At 47.2% G+C, this 15,139-nt stretch overlaps 1 long non-coding RNA gene across 1 annotated transcript in view; it reads right to left on the bottom strand.

Annotated features, from left to right (window-relative positions):
- Positions 1-8,841: 8,841 nt before the first annotated feature.
- LOC115461819 overlaps positions 8,842-15,139 on the bottom strand; it is a 16,790-nt gene continuing 10,492 nt past the window's right edge. The window contains exon 3 of the long non-coding RNA XR_003940776.1: positions 8,842-8,854. This is a non-coding gene — a long non-coding RNA (uncharacterized LOC115461819). The remainder of the gene's footprint in view (positions 8,855-15,139) is intronic.

The following is a 15,139-nucleotide window of genomic DNA, read 5'->3' as shown; positions in this document are numbered from 1 at the left end:
GACACACACACTCCATCTCTCTCACACACTCTCTCACATACACACTCTCTCTCAAACATACACTCCGAGGAAAACTTTGCTAGTGGGCATTTTTAACTAGTAACATATATTGTCCCAAGAATGCATCATATTTAATGCCCTATATGTGGTTAGCATGATGGAAAATTGCCAACCAGTGTTTAAGCATGAACAACTATAACCTGCACAGAGTGGTGGGTATGGCTCTGGCTGCCTTGTTGGTCAGACTGGATGGACCGCGCAGGTGTTTACCTGCCGTCATTTACTGTGATATGATAGATCTCTACCAGATCACAAATGAGACAGGTTACTTATGCTGTCAAAGTACACCAGGACTATGGGACACACCATGAAATCAACAGGTAGCAGATAGAAAAACAGAAAATAAATCACTGGATGAAAAATCAAGCTGGGAGTTTGTTGCCAGAGGAGGTGGTCCGTGGATTAAGCATAAGTGGGTTTAGAATGGGTTTGGACACATTCCTAGAGGAGACGTCCATAAACAATCAGCCAAGTAGATCTTGGAAAGAAACTGAAGCGAGTGGATCTATTTTACGGGATCTGTGTGCTCTTCCTAATGATCCATATTGGCCACTGTTGGATGCTGGGTTTGATGGACTTTGTCCTGACCCAGATTGCCATATCTTACCTTCTGAAATGGGAGTGAGAGCACAGGCTCAAGTCAGGAGGTTCAGGACATGCTGGGTCATGTTCTGGGGACCAGAAGCTGTGAGGTGCCTGCAAATAATTGAAGGGAGAAGAATGAATGGAAGTGACAGAAGGGCAGAGTCTGAGAAGCAGGCGTTAAAAATGGTTAAATGGACCTACTCCCTGCATCAGTGTTTCCATTTCTTTAGCTAGAGGCACTTGTATGAATATTTCCGCCTACACAAGAGAGGAACTGTATTCCTGCAAACCATGGTTGCTTCAGATGTTTCCTTTGACTGGGGCTGTACTATGGATTTTTATGTGCTGGCACAGAAACTTCGGACTGAGAGCATGCCCCATTCGGCATCACTTCCTTCCCTCTCCCACCTGCCTCTTGATGCTCCCTGCTGCCACCCTGTATCTCCCGATTCTGGGACTGCAGAAACACTTTGTTCCTCACTAAGGGGTCCTTTTATCAAGGTCCTACGCCAGCGGCCATTTTTCCCGCATGCCAGGGGGTAAAAAGCCCCCAGACAAACATAGCCATGCAGGAACAGAACTCTTACCGTGTGGCCATGAAGCAGGGAGCCCTCACCGTCACCCATTGAGGTAACTGGGCAGTGCACAGTGATGCCCGATTTCTGCCGTGCAGGTCATTACTGTGGGTTTCCCATTTCCCCTGGAAATGGCGCTCGCTCGGGACAGAACTACCGCTGGTGGCCGCATTGGGCTGGTGGTAGTCCTGATTTAGCATTCGGTAAGCCTGCATTGGGCTTACCAACATTTTGCAAAAGACCCCCTAGGTGCAGTGAGCTGGTGCGTCCTCACAGCTTCTTCATTCACAAGCTTCATTTCTGAACCTGCAGCTTCCTCTTGGAACTAAGGCTGGGACATGCCACCATGAACTTCAATCCCACCTATCCAGGGATTTATCCCCTTTTGTATTCCTTCCTATCATGCTTTGAGGGGAACCCTGCAATCGCAGGTCCTAATCAGACCACTAGGTGTCACAATTGCACAATGGCTGGGACTTTCCTCTCTCAGGGGCTGGAGTCTCTCATTTTGTCTTAAGGTCCTTGTATTTTACTGTTTTCTTCATGTTCTAACTCATTTTGATTTTTGCCTTTTCTCTGTATTTTTCCCTCCAGTTCTTCCTTCTTTTCCTAATCAAGTTTCTTCTTTACTCTTTTCTCAGTGGCCAGATCTTCAAACACACATGAGGAAGTGTTGTCGATGTACAACTGGAACATAAGTGAAATTGGGCTGCGATAAACTGAAGCCGGTGCTTGAGGAGGGGGGAGACTCCTAAACTGAGAAGCATAAAAGCTGCATCACCCCACAAGGGAAATTCCACAGTAGGGGGAAGGGGATATGTAAACCTTAAACAATGCCCTGTATTTCCTAATCATTTCTAATTATTATAATAGGACTAAACACAGATGGTAACAGAATTCTGAAAATAAACACGGTATTAAGTGTGGATTCGGTTGGATATGCTTTTCTCTATACAATGAAGTTCTTTTCTGGCTTTATTATTATTATGCTGTAAACCGCCTGGGCCATTTTTGATAGGTGGTATATCAAGTTGTACAGAGGATCCCTAGGGGCAAACAAATGTGAAGGGAAAGCCAGCTGGAGTCTGTGGTTGCCTTGTACCAGGAATGGAAATGGGCGTTCCAGATGTGCCCAGCGCTTCTTATCCGTCCTGGGAGGCTGAAGTCTTGCAGGGAGCTGGCACTTCACCCTTTAATGAGCAGAGGCAAAGGAAAGGAGAATCCAAAGGGATGAGACTGGAAGCAGGATGCTCTAACGTGAACAGAGTGAGAGGGGTTAGATACCAGCCAGGAATGACACAGGGACTATGGAGGTCAGATGTTTGAACGGTAACTTCATGAATTTAGGTAGCTGTTTGGATGATTTCCGGAATTGGTGGTAGGACATATGGGGGAAGGGGGGGGAGGCAGAGCTGGGTGTGAAAATAAATTCCTGAGCTGAGGGAGGGAAATGTGAGGTCATTTACAGTGGTGGAAATAAGTATTTGATCCCTTGCTGATTTTGTAAGTTTGCCCACTGACAAAGACATGAGCAGCCCATAATTGAAGGGTAGGTTATTGGTAACAGTGAGAGATAGCACATCACAAATTAAATCCGGAAAATCACATTGTGGAAAGTATATGAATTTATTTGCATTCTGCAGAGGGAAATAAGTATTTAATCCCTCTGGCAAACAAGACCTAATACTTGGTGGCAAAACCCTTGTTGGCAAGCACAGCGGTCAGACGTCTTCTGTAGTTGATGATGAGGTTTGCACACATGTCAGGAGGAATTTTGGTCCACTCCTCTTTGCAGATCATCTCTAAATCATTAAGAGTTCTGGGCTGTCGCTTGGCAACTCGCAGCTTCAGCTCCCTCCATAAGTTTTCAATGGGATTAAGGTCTGGTGACTGGCTAGGCCACTCCATGACCCTAATGTGCTTCTTCCTGAGCCACTCCTTTGTTGCCTTGGCTGTATGTTTTGGGTCATTGTCGTGCTGGAAGACCCAGCCACGACCCATTTTTAAGGCCCTGGCGGAGGGAAGGAGGTTGTCACTCAGAATTGTACGGTACATGGCCCCATCCATTCTCCCATTGATGCGGTGAAGTAGTCCTGTGCCCTTAGCAGAGAAACACCCCCAAAACATAACATTTCCACCTCCATGCTTGACAGTGGGGACGGTGTTCTTTGGGTCATAGGCAGCATTTCTCTTCCTCCAAACACGGCGAGTTGAGTTCATGCCAAAGAGCTCAATTTTTGTCTCATCTGACCACAGCACCTTCTCCCAATCACTCTCGGCATCATCCAGGTGTTCACTGGCAAACTTCAGACGGGCCGTCACATGTGCCTTCCGGAGCAGGGGGACCTTGCGGGCACTGCAGGATTGCAATCCGTTATGTCGTAATGTGTTACCAATGGTTTTCGTGGTGACAGTGGTCCCAGCTGCCTTGAGATCATTGACAAGTTCCCCCCTTGTAGTTGTAGGCTGATTTCTAACCTTCCTCATGATCAAGGATACCCCACGAGGTGAGATTTTGCGTGGAGCCCCAGATCTTTGTCGATTGACAGTCATTTTGTACTTCTTCCATTTTCTTACTATGGCACCAACAGTTGTCTCCTTCTCGCCCAGCGTCTTACTGATGGTTTTGTAGCCCATTCCAGCCTTGTGCAGGTGTATGATCTTGTCCCTGACATCCTTAGACAGCTCCTTGCTCTTGGCCATTTTGTAGAGGTTAGAGTCTGACTGATTCACTGAGTCTGTGGACAGGTGTCTTTCATACAGGTGACCATTGCCGACAGCTGTCTGTCATGCAGGTAACGAGTTGATTTGGAGCATCTACCTGGTCTGTAGGGGCCAGATCTCTTACTGGTTGGTGGGGGATCAAATACTTATTTCCCTCTGCAGAATGCAAATAAATTCATATACTTTCCACAATGTGATTTTCCGGATTTAATTTGTGATGTGCTATCTCTCACTGTTACCAATAACCTACCCTTCAATTATGGGCTGCTCATGTCTTTGTCAGTGGGCACACTTACAAAATCAGCAAGGGATCAAATACTTATTTCCACCACTGTACCTAAAACGGTGGAGGATGTACAAGGAGGTGATTCTATCACAGCTCACGTAAATATCGTGCCTAAACGCACACCTGGATAGATGGCAGTGTCACATGTACAATTGGGGGGGGGGGGGGGTTAAATGTAAGCAACCTGTCATGAAATGAGGGGTGATATGGATAAAGCGAAGTTACTTACCTGTAGCAGGTGTTCTTCGAGGACAGCAGGCCAAGTATTTTCACACTAGGGTGAAGTACCAGACAGAGCCCGGTGCGGATACAGCTAATAGAAAGTTCTAGCAGCGTCCCACCACTCATGCACGGGTGCCTTCCCACCCAACTTGCAAGCGCAAGTTCCTCAGTACAGTAATATAGCTGAAGGAATACAGCTCCTAGGGAAGGTGGGAGGGTATGCAAGAATATTTGGCCGCCTGCTGTCCTCAGAGAAAACACCAGCTATGAGTAACTGGGCGGAGGAGTGGCCTAGTGGTTAGGGTGGTGGACTTTGGTCCTGGGGAACTGAGGAACTGAGTTCGATTCCCGGCACAGGCAGCTCCTTGTGACTCTGAGCAAGTCACTTAACCCTCCATTGCCCCATGTAAGCCGCACTGAGCCTGCCATGAGTGGGAAAGCGCAGGGTACAAATTAAAAAAAATAAAAAAAAAGCAGGCCATTCGTATTCTCACATCTGGGAAAACCTAACTACCAGGTTCACCAAAACCAATAATGCTAGAATAATAGGGACTCAAAAGATCGAGGCCTTAAAGTCAACCAACCTTAAACTATATACATAGTAGTTGTGAAGGTGCAGCCTAGAACACATCAAAACTGGGCCTAGGAGGGTGGAGTTGGATTCTAGACACCAAATTCTGCAGGACTGCCTGACTGAACCGCCTGTCATGTCAGATATTCTGCTCAAGACATTTGTTGTCAACACCTTATGAGTAGATGGGAAGCCAGAGTCCATTGGGCACCTCTCAAATGGAGGCAAGCCATGGGAATGACATGCACCGTGGAGGCCATGTGGCCTAATAACCTCAATATCTGCCAAGCTGTAACCTCCTTGCTGCTTCGGACTTGCAGGGCAAGCAAGCACTATCAAGGTATCTACTCTCGTTAGGTGCAGAAAAGCCCCAGCTTGCACCATATCAAGCAAAGCTCCTCTGTATGCCAGTTGTTGAAGTGGGAGAAGGTGAGACTTGACTAGGAAATCCAGCACCCGAATAGTTCTCCGCACTGACTCTTGCGATGTGCTCTTGACCAGCCAATTGTCCAGGTAGGGGAAAGACAAACCCCCATGCTCCTGCAACTACTGCTAGACACTTGGTGAAGACCCTGGGAGCTGATACAAGGCTGAAAGGCAGAATGCAATACTGGTAGTGGTGTTTCCTTACTCGGAATCTGAGATACTTCCTGTGGCTAGGAAGTATTGAAATGTGGGTAAAGGCATCCTTCAAGTCCAGACAGCATAGCCAATCTTTTTCTTGAATCATGGGAAGGAAGGTGCCCAGGGAAATCATTCAATGTTTCTTTGACCAGGAATTTGTTCAGGGCCTTTAGGTCTAGGATGGGACAGAATCTCCATGTTTTTTTTTGGGCACAAGGAAGTACCTGGAATAGAATCCCTTCCCTTCCTCCCCTGGTGGAATGGGTTCAACCATATTGGCCTGTAGAATGGTGGAGATTTCCTCTACAAGTACCTGCTTGTGCTGAGAGTTGATGGAAGATGCTGTCGGTAGGCAATTTGGTGACACCAAGAATTCTGATGCCAATGAAGTGCGTAACCGAGATTAACTATTCAGCCTTTCTGCCACTGGTAGGCTGACCAGGGTGGATACTTGGATTGCAGTTATACTCTCCTGGAGCCAGTCAAAAGCTCATCCTATGCTTTGACTGGGGAGCCGGCTGGGGCTTCTATGGACAGGACTGACTTGGCTGGGAACATTGGGGCTAGGGCTGCTGGGTAGAGCGGGAAGGCTTCAGAAACCTATGCCTTTGAGATTAATAGGCCCACTCGAAAATCTCCTAGTAGAGGACATAGCTGGAGCTGCCAAGAGAGGGACTGAATGGTGTCAGTGTGTTTCTTGATGAGATCCGCGACTTACTCCACCTTGTCCCCCAAAAGATTGCCACCTCAACATGGTATGTTCACCAACGTCTCTTGAATCGCTGTTTCTAGGTCAGAGACATGCAGTCATGAGAGTCTACGCATCCCCACACCCATGGCAGAAAGCCTGGATGCAATATCAAAGGTGTCATAGGTGCCCCTGGCCACATATGGCCTACACTCCAGTTGCTTTTTGGCCAACTGGCAAAGCTCTGCTCCTGAGGGAAAGTCCATTAAACTAAGTGTACTGCGCACCAGAGACTTCAAGTATGTGCTCATGTAGAGCTGGTAGGTCTGGATGCAGTTAATGAGCATCGAGGCCTGAAAAACATTCCTCACAAACGAGTCCAGGGTCCGAGCCTCTCTACCCCAGGGAGCCGAGGCATGAGTCCTGGAACTTTTGGCTCGTTTGAGGGCAGAGGTGAAGTAATTGCACCCTCTAGAACTCAGGAGCCTTCTGGATATGATATTGAGTATCCACCTTCTTTGGAACAACCTGCACTGAGAGGGGAGAATCCCAATTCATCATCAGCGCATCTTTAAGGATAAGGTGTAATGGAACCATGACCTCTTCCTTGGACAGAGATTCATAGTCCAGGACAGTGTTTTAATTTAGGGTTTTGAGACCCCTAGGTTCTGCCCGGCACTGGAGTTCAGCTGTCCAGTAGCGGAGAGAACCTCAAAAGAAGGATGGTTTGGCCTCAAATCTAACTCCATCTCTAAATGGTACTAGTACTGAGGTAATCAAGAAGTTGTGAAGTTCTAAAAGGAATTGCCACTGAGAGAGACGTTAGTCCGCCTCTCAGCACTGGCAAGGAAAAGATACCAGCCTTATGACAAACTGGATTTAGGCTACAGGTTATACAATGCAGTGAGAGAGAGCTTGATAGAGCAGAAGAATCTATACTTACAGCCTTTGATCATTAAGTGAAGTCCACAGAACATCATTTGGGATGAGGAGTTTATTTGCCAAGATACAAGTCAAATCAGTGATTGACAACAGGCACGTACAAACAGTTAATTATAGGCATATAATAATCCAGCTGCAAACAGGTGTTAATTACTTCCTAATCTTTTATAATTTCTTTTACCAATTAAAGGTTTTACAAGGGAAAGCAATTAGGTAATTTGTCAATTCTGCTGGTCACATTAGTTTCCCTTGGAGAGAGAGAGTGCCAACCCTTCTCTCTAGCTTAAACCAGGAAATACTCTGATTTTTATAGGTGCCCTCAGGATATGGATAATATGAGAGTAGATATACCTGATTGGATCTATGCTAATGTCATGGTTGTCACTGATTGGCTCATGCTAATGAATAGCTAACATGGTTTTGTCTTTAGCTCACTTGACCACAAATCTTAAGCAAGACCATGGCTGACCACAATGTCACTCTGTCCTTTGGACCCCCACCCTTGTGTTTCCTGTTGTTCTCTGTAGTGCTCCAACACTGGGACTTCAAGCATGAGCCACACAGGCCTGTAAGTTTTTCCCTCATTTCAGAGCCTGAACCAAAGTCTAGGCAGGGGACCAAGGATTATAGCTGTAGCATTTTTATACAACAGATAACATCTCTGCCCTGGGCTCCTCCTCCATCTTCAATGGGTTTCCTTTACAAAACTTGTGAATGAGAAATTCTCAGGTGAAGGTATATGCCTCTCTTGAGACAGGGAGGGGTCAGAAGGGATTTCCATAGGACTCCTTCTCCTCCGAAAAGTAACGTGGATCCTCCTGTGACTCCCATGAATGGTCCAAGTCAGACTCCTCATAATACTCTTTAGGGGTAGAGTGAGTATGCACCTGCCCTGGCTCAGTGGTATCATGCCCATGCCCCAAAGGGCACCGAGGTACAGCCCTACTCTTAGACATGGGTCAATGTTGACATCAACCCTTATCGAGGCGCAACCATCAAAGATTGCTCCACAGAATGGGGGCCTCCAAAAGTAGCTAAGGCTGAGCTGCAGCTGGCAGAAGCGGCCTCAATGCCTGAGTGGTGTGCAGCTGAAACATCTGTGCCAGCTCCTCCTTGAGCATGTCCCAGTACCGATCATCAAGGGGGGTATTGGCAAAGACTGGGAAACCAGTTCAAGGACAGCATGAGAAAGAGTCCGTGTCAAACTGGAAGCAGGAACCCGGCTGCTCGGAGACTGGTGCACCGGCACTTCCACCAAGGAGGGACAGAGATCCTCTCAGTGCTGATGTCAGGTGCTCCAGCATCGTGCTTCAAAGAAGACTACTGCTAATGCTTCTTTGGCTTCCATTTACGCTCAGCATTCCAGTTCCTCAGTGCCGATGAGGACGTTTGTCCCAGGCCTATTATCAGCACCTGATGTCAAGGGAGGTAGAGACTTCCTTGATGTCAGTGCACTCCCAGTGGTAGATGAAGTCTGAACAGCCATCAAGGTTGATGTTTCCAGTGCAGATGTCGATGGACCGGCCTTCAAGGAGCCAAAAGGTTTCTCCTGCTGGACCTAACGAACTTTCTGTGTCCTCAACTGCATTTTATAGAGTGTGTTAGGTCCAACAGGAGAAACGTTTTGGCTTCCTTGATGCCAGTGCATTCCTAGTGGTAGATGACGTCTGAGCAGCCATCCAGGTTGATGTTTCCAGTGCAGATGTCGATGGACCAGCCTTCAAGGAGCCAAAAGGTTTCTCCTGCTGGACCTAACGCACTTTCTGTGTCTTCAACTGCATTTTAAACAGAGATAACAAGAGTCAGGCTTGTGGTTAGGACCTAGGCACCTGATGCACTAAGTGTGCAGGTCCATTACCGAGATCACCCGACTACACTGGGCACACCTTTTGAAGCCACTGGGGGTCTTCTTGGACATCAAGAGAAGAATGACGGCTAAATTAAACTCCTAAATATTGAGCAACATAAAAGGGCAAGGCTCAAATTGAGGCTGGTGCTCAGGCCCAAAAAGGATCTAAAGAGTTGTGTGAAAAAGAAGAAAAATGCGAAGAGCCTAAAAAGCTACAAAATAAAATGGGGAAGTGAGAAAAAATATATTTTTTAGGAAAATAAGAAAAAATGTGAGGAAAGCCCACACAGGAAGGTACTCCACGTTAGGAGTCACGGACCAAGAAAGGGATCTAGGTGTCGTCGTTGATGATACATTGAAACCTTCTGTTCAGTGTGTTGCTGCGGCTAAGAAAGCAAATAGAATGTTAGGTTTTATTAGGAAAGAAATGGAAAACAAAAATGAGGATGTTATAATGCCTTTGTATCGCTCCATGGTGCGACCGCACCTCGAATATTGTGTTCAATTCTGGTCGCCGCATCTCAAAAAAGATGTAGTGGAATTAGAAAAGGTGCAGAGAAGGGCAACGAAAATGATAAAGGGGATTGGACGACTTCCCTATGAGGAAAGGCTAAAGCGGCTAGGGCTCTTCAGCTTGGAGAAAAGACGGCTGAGGGGAAATATCATAGAGGTCTATAAAATAATGAGTGGAGTTGAACGGGTAGATGTGAAGCATCTGTTACGCTTTCCAAAAATACTAGGACTAGGGGGGCATGCAATGAAGCTACAATGTAGTAAATTTAAAATGAATGAGAGAAACTTTTTCTTCACTTAACGTGTAATTAAACTCTGGAATCTGTTGCCAGAGAATGTGGTAAAGGCAGTTAGCTTAGCGGAGTTTTAAAAAAGGTTTGGACTGCTTCCTAAAGGAAAAGTCCATAGACTGTTATTAAATGGATTTGGGGAAAATCCACTACTTCTAGGATAAGCAGTATAAAATGTTTTATACTTTTTTGGGATTGTGCCAGGTATTTGTGACCTGGATTGGCCACTGTTGGAAACAGGATGCTGGGCTTGATGGAACTTCAGTCTGTCCCACTATGCTAATCAAACATATAAACGGCGAGTGACTGAACTCACTCGCAAATGCACAGTAGAGACTTCCCTCTCTGTCCCACCCCCATGTCAATACGTGATGACGAGGGCGGGACAGAGAGGGAAACTGCGCTCCCCCCCCCCGAGGGCGTCGCCGCCCGCCACCCCTCCACCCGGGCCCTCTGATCGCAATTAATTCAACTTACATCGCCGCAGTACGCAGATCAGCTGAGCTCCGGTCGGCCTTCCTTCCCTGCCTGTTTCCCGCCCTCGCCGATGGTACGTCACACGAGGGCGGGACACAGGCAGAGAAGGAAGGCCAGGCCGACGGGAGCTCAGCTGATCTGCGTGCTGCGGCGATGTAAGTTGAATTAATAGCGAACAGAGGGCCCGGGTCGGGTGGAGGGGTGGCGGCGGCGATGACTCCGGGGGGGGGGGGGGGGATGGTAGCGGCGGCCGCGGGGGGGGGGGGGGGGGGACCTTGGAAAACCCCCATTCCAATAGTAGCCCGTTTTAACGGGCTCAACAGCTAGTATTTATGTACTTGGGATTCTGAATAGATTCTTGCTACTCTTTGGGGTTCTACATGGAATGTTGCTACTCTTTGAGATTCTGCATGGAATCTTGTTACTCTTTAGGATTCTAGAACCTTGCTGTTCTTTGGGGTTCTACATGGAATCTTGTCACTCTTTAGGATTCCGGAGTCTTGCTACTCTTTGGGGTTCTACATAGAATGTTGCTACTCTTTGGGGATCTTGCCAGGTATTTGTGACCTGGATTGGCCACTGTTGGAAACAGGATGCTGGGCTTGATGGACCTTTGGTCTGTCCTAGTGAGGCAATACTTATGTAGTTATGTACTTGGGATTCTGAATGGAATGTTGCTACTCTTTGGGGTTCTACATGGAATGTTGCTACTCTTTGGGGATCTTGCCAGGTATTTGTGACCTGGATTGGCCACTGTTGGAAACAGGGTGCTGGGCTTGATGGACCTTCGGTCTTTCCCAGTATGGCAATACTTATGTACTTATGTGCTGAAGAGAGACCACAAAGACGTGTCCACCCAGCTCCACAGAAGAAAAATAGAGAGGAACCTGTGCTCACACATCAGGCAGGAAGGCACTCGCACATTCACAGTGGGATGTTGCTAGAATTTTCTAGTAGTATGCTAGGTAGCGTCCGCACTAGCTCCATCAGATGACGTCACCCAGATGTGAGAATACTAATGGCCTGCTTGTCATTGGAGAAAGAGTGATACACTACAAGTGGTTCAGCTTCTATGGCTAGCAGTCGGGATGCATCCAAAGGACAGAAATAAGTGAGCAGACTGGATGGGCCAATTGGTCTATCACCTGTCATCCAGAGCTGGATTAAGGCACAGGCAAACCAGACTCTTCCCTAGGGCCTAAATGTGTAGAGGAGGGGCCCAGTCACATGTGCACAGTACTCATGAATGAAAATCCCAGTGGTGGGAGGGGGAAAGAGTGACTGTGGCTCGGGGAGGGGGCAAGGGTTGATAGAAGTAGTAAGTGTGTGGGGGGGGGGGGGGGGGGGGGGGGGGGGGAGTAGAATCACACAGATGTATGTTTGCCTGTGTTCCAATACAGTGTTAATTCAATGCTGCTATAATCTACTATATAACTAATGTGATCATTCATTTAGAGCCCTATAAGAATAGCCATACTGGGTCAGACCAATGGTCCATCTAGCCCACTATCCTGCTTCAAGCAGTGGCCACCAATTCAGGTCACAAGTACCTGACAGAAACTGAGATAGTAGCAAGATTCATGCTACTGATCCCAGGCACAAGCAGTAGCTTTTTCCCATGTCTGTCTCAATAACAGACTATGTACTTTTCCTCCAGGAACTTGTCCAAACTTTTTTTCAAACCCAGATACTCTAACTGCTGATACCACATCCTCTATTCCTTGAGTGAAAACTATTTCCTCCTGTTAACTTCCTTGAGTTAGTCTTTGTGCCGAGCTCTTTTGCACCAGCGCAGAAAAGACCTACACAGTTCGAGCCTGCTGACTTTGGTCTGCAAGCTAAGGAATCCCTTTCACAGCCCCTCATATGTATCTGCAGAGGCCAGACTGTTCCCATTTACTACCTCTGACCTCTCAGATTCAAGAAACTTTATTGCCACAGGCACACACAGAAAGTGGACCTCACACAGGGGTGCAAAGAGTGTCTGACAGGAGCTTTCCAAACCCCTCTACTAATAATGTCTGTGAACCTGCAATCCACATGGAAAGAAAGGGAGGCATCTGCAGAAACAGCTGGAGGTGGGCTTTGGGGAAAAGGAGCCACAGGGCAGGCAGAGGAACATCAAGAAATTCAGCATCTGGATGAAACCTGCTGCCATTTTTTCACAGCTTTTGATAAGCAAGTGAAGCTGTCACATAGGCAAGGCCATGGGTAAAGTTTTGCAACAGGTGAAGTACTGGGGGAAAAAAAGAGTAGTGAGCTGTGTGAATATCTTTTACTACTATTACTAACAGTGGAGGAGTGGCCTAGTGGTTAGGGTGGTGGTCTGTGGTCTTTGGTCCTGGGCACAGGCAGCTCTTTGTGACTCTGGGCAAGTCACTTAACCCTCCATTGCCCCATGTAAGCCGCATTGAGCCTGCCATGAGTGGGAAAGCGCAGGGTACAAATGTAACAAAAATAAAATAGATACTATTGGAGATTCTACATGGAATGTTGCTACTGTTGGAGATTCTACATGGAATGTTGCTATTCCACTAGCAACATTCCATGTAGAAGGCTGCGCAGGCTTCTGTTTCTGTGAGTCTGACATGCTGCACGTATGTGCAGGTCATCAGACTCACAGAAGCAGAAGCCTGCGCGGCCACATTGGTGATCTGCAAGGGCCGACTTCTACATGGAATGTTGCTAGTGGAATAGCAACATTCCACGTAGAATCTCCAATAGTAGCAACAGTGGAGGAGTGGCCTAGTGGTTAGGGTGGTGGACTTTGGTCCTGGGGAACTGAGGAATTGAGTTCGATTCCCACTTCAGGCACAGGCAGCTGCTTGTGACTCTGGGCAAGTCACTTAACCCTCCATTGCCCCATGTAAGCCGCATTGAGCCTGCCATGAGTGGGAAAGCGCAGGGTACAAATGTAACAAAAATAAAATAGATACTATTGGAGATTCTACATGGAATGTTGCTACTATTGGAGATTCTACATGGAATGTTGCTATTCCACTAGCAACATTCCATGTAGAAGGCTGCGCAGGCTTCTGTTTCTGAGTCTGACGTCCTGCAGACTCACAGAAGCAGAAGCCTGCGCGGCCACATTGGTGATCTGCAAGGGCCGACTTTACATGGAATGTTGCTAGTGGAATAGCAACATTCCATGTAGAATCTCAAATAGTAGCAACAGTGGAGGAGTGGCCTAGTGGTTAGGGTGGTGGACTTTGGAACTGAGGAACTGAGTTCGATTCCCTCTTCAGGCACAGGCAGCTCCTTGTGACTCCGGGCAAGTCACTTAACCCTCCATTGCCCCATGTAAGCCGCATTGAGCCTGCCATGAGTGGGAAAGCGCGGGGTACAAATGTAACAAAAAACATAGAATGCAATTAAACAAACTGCAGCCATCATTACCTAGAGCATAGAGTTAAAATCAGACACAGCTTTCTTTTATTCCCAATTTGTAAGGTGAAAATGCAGAGCCGTAATGTAATAGCAGCTTCCTTAGGATTCTTTGCGGACTTCTTGATCATATCCAAACTCCTCCTTTTGCCCAGAATCCAGATACAGCTGGAGAATTTTCCCTCACCTTCTGCCACCAAGGGCAGGGTTACCATTTTTTGTCCCCCAAAAAGGAGGACACATGCCCCACCCCTACCACAACCCCGCCCCTTTCACACCCCAGCCCGCCCCCCTGTCACACCCTCACTCCACCCCCTGTCACATTTTCCCCTCCCCCCTGTCCTATAGGACGGCCCGCCCACCAGCCTGCCCGTTCGTCCAGAAATCCGGACAAACGGGCAGATTGACAAAACCCGCCCAGTTGCCCAGGCATGTAAATCCGGACATATGGTAACCCTAACCAAGGGGAATCTCCTAGCCCTAAGTTAAGGTATAATACAGACATTATTATATACCTTCCAGTCATGTGCAACTCGCACAGAGCCCAAGGAAAGGAAACCCCATCCACAACAGCCATAGCATGCTTTGAGTCAGGCCTCTAAAAATAGTCAAGCATAATTTTCATATAAATTCAAATTGGTAGCACTGGAAATATGTCCCAAGACAGTTTCCACCATAGTCCTGACCCTATGAAAAAAATGGACAGTACAGGAGGGCTGTACACTCTATTGAACCCTACGCAGACATGGATGGGTTCCTACCATGACCCCCCCCCCCCCCCCCCCCCACACACACACCTAAACCAAAGGTCCATCAAGCCCAGCATCCTGTTTCCAACAGTAGCCAACCCAGGTCACAAGTACCTGGCAAGATCCCCAAAGAGTAACAACATTCTATGTAGAACTGCAAAGAATAGCAAGATTCCGGAATCCTAAAGAGTAACAAGATTCCATGTAGAACCCCAAAGAGTAGCAACATTCCATTCAGAATCCCAAGTACATAACTACATAAGTATTGCCACACTGGGACAAACCAAAGGTCCATCAAGCCCAGCATCCTGTTTCCAACAGTGGCCAACCCAGGTCTCAAATACCTGGCAAGATCCCAAAATGATACAATACATTTTATGCTGCTTATCCCAGAAATATTTTCCCCAAGTCCATTTTAATAATGGCCTATGGACTTTTCCTTTAGGAAGCCATCCAAACCTTTTCTAAACCTCATCATTTAGTGCTATGTACCCTACCTCTCCCATCTCATTTTTAGGCTTTTAACATTTGTATACAGGAACTTCAAATTGTGATTTTTCCTTGCATCTACAAGCTGCTTAGAAGTTGAAGGGGATA

Source organism: Microcaecilia unicolor, chromosome 2 (genome assembly GCF_901765095.1).
Source record: "Microcaecilia unicolor chromosome 2, aMicUni1.1, whole genome shotgun sequence".
Classification (NCBI taxonomy): domain Eukaryota; kingdom Metazoa; phylum Chordata; class Amphibia; order Gymnophiona; family Siphonopidae; genus Microcaecilia; species Microcaecilia unicolor.
The sequence above is the reverse complement of the archived record's forward strand: the minus strand, read 5'-3'. Positions and strand labels throughout refer to the sequence as shown.